We start from the raw sequence: 12,634 nt of genomic DNA, 5'->3' as shown, positions 1-12,634 counted from the left end.
TAGATGTAAAATAGTTGTTAAAAATGTTTGCAACTGCAGTAGGATCTGTGACATTATCATTTTCATTTGTTAACGCAATTGTATCATTACGGTATTTAGACTTGCGATTAATTATTGTATTAACAATCTCCCATTCTTTTCTAAGGTTACCGTGAGAATTCTCAATTTTGTTAATAAAAAAGTTATCCTTGCATAACTTAATGTCTTTTTTTATTTTTTTGCATATTTGAGTGTAGCGAGTTTTTAGGGCATGATTATGTGGATGTTTGCAACATTTCTTACGAAGTCTGTGCTTAGATTTTATTCGATTTAGAAGAGATTTATTCATCCATGGTTTTAACATTACCGATCTTCTAAGAACTAAAGTTCTGCTCGAATCATTAATGTGATTTTTAAGGATTACAACAAAATGTTGGAATGCTCGCGACGCGTCTAACTCAAAGTATACATCGTTCCAATTCTCCCTAAGCAGTTTAGTTTTTAAAAGGTTATAGTCAATTTTTAATAAATTCGAAGAAAAATCTCTTTTAGACGTGTTTTCACTACTTAGACTGCTGAAAAGTAATCCAGTCATGCAATGGTCTGTAATCCGAAGATCAAAATTAAGAGCAATACATTGATTAATTCCAAGCGCTAAAAACCGACCAAAAACATGATCAAGACAAGTGCCAGATTCTCCACGAGTTGGTTCATTAATAATTGATGTCATCCCTTGAGTAGCCATAAGAGATTCATATGTTTCTATTGTTTTACAAGATTAAGTAGATCTAAATTTAAATCGCCAAGAATAATGACATTTGCTCCCGTTTCTGACGTTAAAAAGACTGAAAATTCATCTATGAAAATATTCGAAGCAACATTATGAATTCTATATAAACACACAAAAACAAAAGTGGATGGAGCGTTATCTTAAAGAAAGAACAATTAAGGTGAAAATTGGCGATTATTGGAGTATGGAAAAACCGAGTCATTTTGGCGTGCCACAGGGGTCAGAACTAGGTCCTATACTCTTCATACTTTTCACGAACGCACTTCTCCAAGTGTTCAAGTGCAGATGACATGGCGATTGTGGTTCGACACAAAAATCTTCAGACTGCAATAACTATTATGCAACAAGAGTTTGATAAGGTTTCTCGATAGTGTCATGACTTTGGATTGGTAATAAACTCTACAAAAACTAAGTTAATGCATATTCGAGCACCAAACCATCAAGAGGAGCATATAAACATCTTCTTTCAGAATCCAAAATGTCCAACTAGCATAAGGAGTGATCCAATCGAAGTTGTTAAAACAGCCAAATATCTGGGAATCACAATTGATGAACACTTTTTATGGCGAGAACATATCAATGCAATGAGATTGAGTATAAGAAGTGCTATGTTTGCCATATTTTACCTGGAAAGATGTTCAACAAAAGAGGTGCAGAAGCAAGTGTACTATTCACTTGTTGAATCCTGTTTAAGATATGGGATATTGGCATGGGGAAATGCAGCAAAGACACACCCAGATAAGCTCGTTAGCTTGCAGACAAGAGTAGGTAAAATAATTAACAAAAACCACATTTCTTTCAAGGTCTTGAGCGTACACGACATTTACAAGATGACAGCGGTTATAGAATATTATGATGACAAACGATTTCAACAATCTATCTTACACAACATCAACACAAGAAGACAAGCCCAAGGCCTACTGGAAATCCCGGCAGTATATAATAATTATGGGAGAAAACAACTTTGTCATTCGATACCATCACTTTTGAACCAGCTTCCACGAAACCTTAAAAATATTCGTAACTTTAAAAAACGTAAAAAACTTATAAAATTATTTTTCTTAAATTAAATATAAATTAATGAAAATGTACTATAATTTAAAAAAAAAATTTTTTTTTTGTATAACTTTATTCTACTATAAAAACAAAAAAAAAAAAAAACAAAAAAAAAGCTTCATTAAATTGCAATAATTAATTTTTTTTTTTTTCTCTTGTTACTATCGATCAACAAAAATTACCATTGAAATATTTATGAATCTTTGATTACACTGGTCAACAAAATTTAACTTTCTTTTTGCCACAAGAACCAAAATATACTTTTCTAGTAGTTTTTAGGGCGCTGAATCCGAATCTGAAGTCAGAAAAATTTGATTGGTCTTTTTTTTTTGAAATATTACCGTTAGAAAATGTCAAAAAACGTAATTTTGGCTGTTTTCGAGGTTCTGTTTTTATGTGGGGTAATTCATTATAAACTAATTTGTAACGGTTATTATAAGAACAGATATTCTTCTTTCAAAAACTTTTTAAATTTTCCCGATATCTCTTTTATTGCTCGAGATATCTTAAGTTCATTTAATAAGTCAAAGAGAAACTAAACTTAATCTAAAGTTTAAGTCACTGGTCACAGAATTTTTGCCAGAAGAACCAAAATATGCTTTTCTGAAGGTTTTCAAGTTGCTGAACTCAAATCCGCAATCGGAAAAATTCTATTAGCCTCCGTTCTTGAAATATAACCGTTATAAAAAAAACCTTTTTTTGCATTTTATAACGGTAATATGTTAAGAACGAAGGCTAATAGAACTTTTCTGATTGTGGATTCGAGTTCAGCAACCCAAAAACCTTCAGAAAATTATATTTTGATTCTTGTGGCAAAAAAAGTTTAATTTGGTTGGCCAGTGTTGTTTCTGATTCAAAGCCCGCTACTTAAATTTTAAATATCTCGGGAAATAAAAGAGATATCAGAAAGATTTAAACATTTTTTGAAAGAATAAAACTAGCTCTTATAGGCACCGTTACAAATATATTAAAAATTTAATAACCCACAGATAAGCATTAAGCTTCGTCGGTAACACAAATATTGTTAAACTCCTTTTGAAATGAATAAAAATCTATCTATCTATCTATCTATCTATCTATCTATCTATCTATCTATCTATCTATCTATCTATCTATCTATCTATCTATCTATCTATCTATCTATCTATCTATCTATCTATCTATCTATCTATCTATCTATCTATCTATCTATCTATCTATCTATCTATCTATCTATCTATCTATCTATCTATCTATCTATCTATCTATCTATCTATCTATCTATCTATCTATCTATCTATCTATCTATCTATCTATCTATCTATCTATCTATCTATCTATCTATCTATCTATCTATCTATCTATCTATCTATCTATCTATCTATCTATCTATCTATCTATCTATCTATCTATCTATCTATCTATCTATCTATCTATCTATCTATCTATCTATCTATCTATCTATCTATCTATCTATCTATCTATCTATCTATCTATCTATCTATCTATCTATCTATCTATCTATCTATCTATCTATCTATCTATCTATCTATCTATCTATCTATCTATCTATCTATCTATCTATCTATCTATCTATCTATCTATCTATCTATCTATCTATCTATCTATCTATCTATCTATCTATCTATCTATCTATCTATCTATCTATCTATCTATCTATCTATCTATCTATCTATCTATCTATCTATCTATCTATCTATCTATCTATCTATCTATCTATCTATCTATCTATCTATCTATCTATCTATCTATCTATCTATCTATCTATCTATCTATCTATCTATCTATCTATCTATCTATCTATCTATCTATCTATCTATCTATCTATCTATCTATCTATCTATCTATCTATCTATCTATCTATCTATCTATCTATCTATCTATCTATCTATCTATCTATCTATCTATCTATCTATCTATCTATCTATCTATCTATCTATCTATCTATCTATCTATCTATCTATCTATCTATCTATCTATCTATCTATCTATCTATCTATCTATCTATCTATCTATCTATCTATCTATCTATCTATCTATCTATCTATCTATCTATCTATCTATCTATCTATCTATCTATCTATCTATCTATCTATCTATCTATCTATCTATCTATCTATCTATCTATCTATCTATCTATCTATCTATCTATCTATCTATCTATCTATCTATCTATCTATCTATCTATCTATCTATCTATCTATCTATCTATCTATCTATCTATCTATCTATCTATCTATCTATCTATCTATCTATCTATCTATCTATCTATCTATCTATCTATCTATCTATCTATCTATCTATCTATCTATCTATCTATCTATCTATCTATCTATCTATCTATCTATCTATCTATCTATCTATCTATCTATCTATCTATCTATCTATCTATCTATCTATCTATCTATCTATCTATCTATCTATCTATCTATCTATCTATCTATCTATCTATCTATCTATCTATCTATCTATCTATCTATCTATCTATCTATCTATCTATCTATCTATCTATCTATCTATCTATCTATCTATCTATCTATCTATCTATCTATCTATCTATCTATCTATCTATCTATCTATCTATCTATCTATCTATCTATCTATCTATCTATCTATCTATCTATCTATCTATCTATCTATCTATCTATCTATCTATCTATCTATCTATCTATCTATCTATCTATCTATCTATCTATCTATCTATCTATCTATCTATTTAAAAATCAATATTTTCAGACTTATATTAAGGTAAAATATGTACCTAACTTTCTAGTAATTTCTATTAGGAATTCATACAAAAAAGGCTTTACTGTTAAGTTAAGGGGTAATAACACCTTGTAAACCATGAAATCGAGCGTCATATTCATGAGCGTATAAAACAAAGAAGAAATATTATTTTCTTTTGGTGTTTGTTTATTTTAATTAAGTATATTAATAGGTAACAGAATAGGCTAATGTTAAATTTTTTAATGATGTGAAATTTGTTAAATGGCTGTGTAGTTCAGGATGATAGTAAAATCCTGTGCTCCCATCGGGCGACCAACTAATTCCTACAGTTTTTAACCGATTGGGCTGAAATTTTGTGTGGAGCTTAATAGCCTGTTTTCACTAGAGCAAATGAGATGATTTCGATCAAATTTGCCAAATGAGGTTCGCAATGAGATAATTTCCCATACAAATTTCAAATTTGAAATGAGATAATTATCATCTCATTTCAACGAAATTAGCTAGGAAATTAAGTCAAATCGCCTGAACGCACATAAAACTTCATTGTGAATAGGCCACAATTGTGGCATTTTACGAAACGTCAATCTAAAAAAAAAATCATAGCGGTAAAATTAAATTTAAATTTGTGTATTTCGTGTCGGTAAATAATAAATAAATAAAAAAATATTATAAAGCATAATACTTTGATTTCCATCATTAGTTTCTACCTCTATTTCATTCTATGAAGCAATTAAATGTTAGAGGTATGTTTTTGAATAATAGAAATTTGATGATTGAATAGAATTGACTTTGTTTTTTTTTTTTAGATCTTTGTTAAAAAAGCTGGACGTGACCGAGCAATTACCTAGGAGTCGAGACTATCCAATATCATCCCAAGGATGTAAAACGTGTATATTTGTTTTTCGCGAAATTAAAACAGAAATATTTCATAACGAAAAACTGAAAAAATTGTTTGCCGACAACAGTCCTCAGCTGCAAGTACTGCGCCACGACAAACCACTGAAAGTGATGAAGATTCAGTCCCATTTGTCATATGTACCGAGTATATTATTTCAAAAGCATTGAAGCACTTGGCGTGCAAAACAATGTACAAGTCAACGAAGCTCCAAGCAGTTCAAGGGTTTTCTATCCGTGTTAGATCAACATATGAAACCAGGAGAAACCATTGCTCTGTTTGGATACTGACTACACCAAGAATCGTGTAAAAATAAAATAAAATCTTTTCTTTTAATTAATTTTTTATTAGTTTCAATTTTATTTTGTCAAAAATTATACTACATTTCGTTGGGCCTCGATTATTTTAAAAAGATTATTTTGAGGACATGGGTTCTCCCCTTGGTCATCGCCGTCGTCGAACGTCGCCTCATAAAAGTGATATACCTAGATCTGCTGTATGCTTTTCTTGTGTTTCTTTCGCTTCTTTGTGATTGTTTGTAGATTATCCTTGAGTTGGGTCAGTGAATGTTCGAATACAGCATTACCCACTTCTGTTTGTACTGTCGTCTGGTTGGTGAGCATGGCATATAGATTATATGTAGCTTCGTCTTCATTACCTGATGCGAGTTTCAACTTCAGGAATAGCGATGATGTGTGTCCCACTGACTACGATTAGTTTCTTCGGTGGTGGTTTTTGGGCTGGAGTCTTTTTTTTATTTTTCTTTTTTTATTTTACTTCCAAGGAGTGGTATTTGTTTTTATTCTGAAAAACAATTTGTTTGTATTGCAATTATTTTTAATAGATAATTATTTAACTTACCATTTTTTGCTGGCATTTTGATTTCCGTTTTATTTTAACATTTTTTTTTCATATGATTGACAGGCCTGTCAACAAAACTCATACTTCAGTGTTGACACTTGTCAGTCCAAATGAGATAATTTGTAGTGAAAACACTTTTTTGGAAATTTGCTAAATTACCTCATTTGGGCTGTAGTGAAAACAGGCTATAAAATACTATTCTATAGTGAAGTACGTAGGATTTTTTTGAAATATTATTTTTTAAAGAAATGGCATTAGTTTGAAAAAATTATTTCATTCCAAAAACAAAATTCGTTGAAAAAAAGACCATAAAATCGTTAAATACTTAATTAAACTAAACAAACACCAAAAGAAAATAATATTTCTTCTTTGTTTTATACGGTGATGAAAATGACGCTCGATTTCGTGGTTTACAAGGTGTTATTACCCCTTAATCATAAGCTATAAATTTAATAGAAAAGTGAGGAAAATTTCATTTTATTGGGGAGTCATCCCTTTTTAAACTCTACATTAAAGTTAAATTTACCAGAAATAAGGTGGTTCATACCTTATTTTTTCTCCGTGTGGAAACTGGAAATCAATTTTTGTGGAAATTTTATATATATACATTGCATACATTGCGCCATTTTCCTCCCATTTGCCAAAGAAGAGTTTATTTTTTCAGGAGAAACAAATCTAATATATTTTGAGGGGAGAGATTTTGGTATATAAGAAAACACATACATTTACAAAGTAGACTTTGTTGGTGGTTGTATTTTCCCCGAAACTACTGAGGTTTGGTTTGAATACGGCTGTGTATATATAATATACTCAGCCCTATTTATAAACTCATCACAGACAGTACAAAGCATTATGTATTCTTTATAATTTATTTAACAAGGGTAGGTTCGTGAATGCACCCAATGCAACAAAAAAATAAAAAATAGTCGAGCTCGGACTCACGTCGGAGCCAATTCGGACCGAGGTCGGACTCGTTTGCTTGAAGAGTTTGTCTTTCCTTCGTTATTTCTCCTTTTCGCATTTTTCACCACGATTTCTCCTTAGTCAGCTATTACCCTGCAAACCAAACCTCAGTAGTTTAGGGGAAAATACAACCACCAACAAAGTCTACTTTGAGGATGTATGTGTTTGCTTATTTACCAAAATCTCTCCCCTCAAAAAATAGTAGTTTTGTTTCTCCTGAAAAAATAAACTCTTCTTTGGTAAATGGGAGGAAAAGAGCGCGATGTATGCAATGCACAAAGTTTTGTCTCTTTTGTAATGGCGGCTCACGTTTGATTTGACTTTTCCTGCATTTTATATTTCCTAGGCTCTAGTGAAACCAGTTAAACATTGATAGTAACAGCAACATATTAGTTAAACAAAAAAAAAAATTTCCGTGCTCCATTTGGCAAATAAAAATGAAAAATAAAACAATTCAATTTAAAAAAATAAATAATCTTCCCAGTGTTATTTGTGAAAACTATTTTCTCTAAACAATCTACCACACAAATTCTTCGGCACTCCACAAAAATTGATTTCCACTTTGTGAAAACTATTTTCTCTAAACAATCTACCACACAAATTCTTCGGCACTCCACAAAAATTGATTTCCACCATCAAAATGCGCTGTTAATTTTTTTACGGTTTACTCGGAAAAGGTTGACACCACTTCACAGCTTCAGCCTTTTGAATTTAGAAAAAAAAATTTAAAAAAAGATACAAAACCACCACCAAAGTGCAGAGTATTTTTTTCTTTTCACTCTTCTCAACGGGAAAGGCCACAGACGCGCGCCCAGGGATCTTTTTTTATTTATGTTTCTTGTTTTCAACACAAAAAACTATTTTCTGTTTTTCCAATAAATAATGGTTGTTTAAAAGAATTGTTTGTTTGTTTTGAAGATTTTTTTTATTTTCAGATGAAATTAAAATATGGGTTTTAGCAATACGGATATAAACCGATGAAATAGTACTCCATATAAGTACCTACTTTTAAAGAGCAGATTTCAGTGGTTTTTCTGTAGCTACAAAAGTACTGGCAAATGTACATCAGAAGCACTTGCAGATGTGCTTCGCTGATGTACTTTTAAAGTACATTTATCTGTACTTTTAATGGAGGGGAAATTTATTTCATCTTTCATGCAAGAAAGAGATAGCTGCTTCACGTATTCTTATATACAGAAAGTATGTATATAACTGAGTTTTTTTCCCGAGCTCCTATCTTTTTTCAGTGGAAAAAAAGTACTTCTTTTACCTACATATTTCACGGGTTTTTTCTGTAGTTCTACGTTTGCTGGGTACATGAAGCCTCAAACGGCGCGACTCTCTTAAACATAATAAGTGCAAAAGAGAGAAAAGATGAATGAAAAAATTATCCGACCGGAGATTAGTGGGTCGTGAGTCCGAGACTCTTTTTAGACGTTCCTTTTTCCTTTTTTTTCAACATTCCCTCTCATTTCTTTTTGCTTCTTGGTGCAAAAAACAACAACAAATTTTAAATCAAAAGAGAAATGTCAAATTTGAGTCCTTGACTCAAGAGGCATCGTGTAATAGTACGCGCCTCACAGAATGATTATTATCAAAAGAAAGTTCGAAAAAAGAGTCAACCCTTCAAGCAAGAAAACGGAGCTCAGAAAACCAACTCCGACCTCAAAACGCGAAAAACGAGGTTGCACTCACACACTTGCAACTTTTTGTGTATGAACACAAAGTCGAAGGAGAATCGTGGTGAAAAAGTGAAAAAAGGAAAACGAACGTAGGAAAGACAGAGACAACAAGACAAGGTATAATACGTCGTTTTGTAATTATTTGTCGTTTGTTGCAGTATCTCGTCGGTGGTCGGGTCGTACGTCGTGCCTCGTTCTAAAACTAAATACATTGTTTTATTAATATGGAAAATTTTATTTCAAAAAAAGGTATGAATTGCTTTACGTGCTTCTGCGATATTCTAATTAATAAATTTATCATTTTGTTGTTTTTCAAGGAGTTCAATAATGAGACGCTAGCTGAGAATTTTCACCCTAACCTAACGCACAACAGCTACAATATTCTTCAATGATGCAAATTCTCCAGCCGCTGTTTCAACGAATAAAAAATAAAACAATACAAAAAAATTGAAGAAAAAGAAAATAATTCGTGTTCTGTTTTGTTTGCAAATGCTTCCAAATCGCTGCATCAAAACTATAATGTTCTATGTCGAGGAAATGGAAAAAAATGACTTTTTTATATCAAAATTTTCGTCTTTTCAATGGCTACAAGACTGTGTCCACAAAAATTTTCTTTTTGGCTTAATACTCAATTTACGGATATAATGGCTTATACTCAGTACTATAAAGTTCTTAGTTCACATAGAACAATTTGCCTCATTTGAACCCCATTCAAAAATGACTACTTTTAAGTTACAAAGAACATTTTACATTTAAAAATTAGCTGTCCAAAATAAAATCCTTTAAAGCAATATTGAAAAAAACAACAAAAAGCTTTAAAAGCAATATAATTACTCCAAAAATATTGTTTGTCTTGACTGTAAGTTGGTTATTTTCATACACAGTACACATAATAAGGTAATATATTCCGAAAAATGTCAAAATTTGTTTGTCAAAAAATGGGCACCATCTGTCAGGCCGGCCTTTAATTTTTGTATTTTAATCGCAGTAAACAGGAAATATGTTTTTGTTTTAATTTATAAAATGTCATTTGAAAAAATTATAAATTGAAAAATAACAAATTTTTTGCGTGTTTCGTTTCGGAAAACGGTAAATAAATATTAAAAATTAGTTGTGTGCGTGGTTTTTCGGTTTTTTTTGCGTTTTTGGTCGGTAATTTAAACAATTAAGAATTACGGTAGTTGACATTGGTCGCCAAATTGTCATGTTTTGACAATTTGCTGACCAATGTCAGTTCGGAATATATTACCTTTTTATGAGTACTGTGATTTTCATATACCATACTCATTACTACACCCACCGAAATAATTATAAAGGCAGTCGATTTTTTTCGTTTTTAAACCATATAAAGGATATTTAATTTTTACTCCTTGCACGAATAAGATGACAAGTATATACTGGATTGTTTGCCACCCTTTATTTTTATTTAATTCGTTAAACTTAATTTTAAAAATAATTTTTTGAATTTCTGGTGCGAAATAATTATAAAGGCACAGCTGATTTTCACATCAAAAGTGTGGTTTAGCGAGATCAAATGCAACCAAAAGTAAGCAAAACAGTTGAAAAATGAATTTAACCCATTATGAACATTTTATAAGTAAAATTGTTCGGTTATTTTTAAATAAGGCGTGAAAAAACCAAAATCAAGGCTTACCATGAAAATTGATTGTCCAACCGCGAAAAATCTGGAGGAGAAGAAAGGTCCGATTGTGTAATTGATAATTTAATTTACAAAGATGACAAGTATGGTTACCTAAAACGATTAGGAAGGAAGCCTTTGGTCGAAGAGAGAGCCAAAAGTGACAAAAAATGAAGTAATTTTCGTGAGAATTTGACAGTAAGAGAAGTTTTCGAGAAAATAAACTTGGTAGTGGAAGTACGAAAAGTGCAGCAAATAATTAAGGTGTAATTAAGTCATTTCTACAAAAGAAAATGTGGAAAACCGGCGCTCTTGTCAAGGCATAAACTTTCCCGCCTTCGCTTCGGTGAAAAGTATAGATTCTGGGATGAAACATGAACCTGCACGGTCATGCTTTGTACAATTATTACAGAACCATCTTCGTTCTACATCAATTCCTTCTTTTGATAAATATTTAAATAAGATATTTAAAGACACAAACAAATTTTTAAAACGGCATCCAGAAATTTACATCGTTCCTGCAGACAAAACTTTATAGTTCACCAATGAGAGAAAGTTTAATTTGGATAGCCTAGATGGTGTACACATCGATTTTTCCATTTTTCATCCCAGAATCTATACTTTTCACCGAAGCGAAGGCGGGAAAGTTTATGCCTTGACAAGAGCGCCGGTTTTCCACATTACACAATTACACAATCGGACCTTTTTTCTTCTCCAGATTTTTCGCGGTTGGACAATCAATTTTCATGGTAAGCCTTGATTTTGCAAATTTCTGCCTGCGTCAAGGATTTTTCACGCCTTATTTAAAAATAACCGAACAATTTTACTTATAAAATGTTCATAATGGGTTAAATTAATTTTTCAACTGTTTTGCTTAATTTTGGTTACATTTGATCTCGCTAAACCACACTTTTAATGTGAAAATCAGCTGTGCCTTTATAATTACCTATTTCGCACCAGAAATTCAAATAATAAAAAAATAATTTTTAAAATTAAGTTAAACGAATTAAATTAAAATAAAGGGTGGCAAACAATCCAGTATACAAGGTGTCCCACAGTCACCGCCCCAAATGAAAACCATGGATTCCTGAGGTCATTTCAAGTCGAAAAACTTGAGAGGTAATTTTCTCGTTTTCGTCCCGTTTTCGAGTTACCACGGTTTTTATGATTTTTGCTCTCTTGTCCTTTAACTGGCCTTATCTTTGCCAAACCACGTTTTATTCGAAAGATTTTTATAACAACAATTCAAAAATTTATTACAGTTTAAGTTTGTCTTAAAACTTTTTTTTCTGCGGACAACCGTTTCTCCACAATTTTGCATCAAACACAATTTTCTTCGTTTTTTAAATTGTTTTTTACACTTTCATATCATTTGAGTCAAAAAAACACGTTAATGAGTATTAGTTTTGTGTGCTTTTTGTTAAAGCCCAGTTTATTTTCATAAAAAAAATAAGTTTTATTTCATAAAAAAGGCTACTGTAAGTAATTAAAAAAAAAAAACAAACTGAGTGCATTAAAAAAAAAAATTACTTTTAAATACAAAATTAATTTAAATGAATTAAAACTTTTTCTAAGCTTTATCTATTTGTCCTTTTCTTAACCACAAAAGCTCAGAAAAAGTTTTTAAATCTTGATTGGTTGTAAAAAAAATCTTTCAAATCAAACTTAGTTTGGCAAAGAAAAGGCCAGTTAAAGGACAAGAGAGCAAAAATCATAATAACCGTGGTAACTCGAAAACGGAACGAAAACGAGAAAATTACCTCTTAAGTTTTTCGACTTAAAATGAGCTCAAGAATCTATGGTTTTCATTTGGGGCGGTGACTGTGGGACAGCCTGTATACTTGTCATCTTATTCGTGCAAGGAGTAAAAATTAAATATCCTTTATATGGTTTAAAAACGAAAAAAATCGACTGCCTTTATAATTATTTCGGTGGGTGTATAATGTTGTATGTCGAACAAAGAACAAAAAAATCAACTCGAAATGCAAGGAAATCAAATAAATGTTTTATGTCAAAACAGAAAAACGTTAATTAAACAGATT

Source organism: Episyrphus balteatus, chromosome 1, assembly GCF_945859705.1.
Source record: "Episyrphus balteatus chromosome 1, idEpiBalt1.1, whole genome shotgun sequence".
In the NCBI taxonomy this organism is placed as follows: domain Eukaryota; kingdom Metazoa; phylum Arthropoda; class Insecta; order Diptera; family Syrphidae; genus Episyrphus; species Episyrphus balteatus.
Note: the sequence above shows the minus strand (reverse complement) of the source record.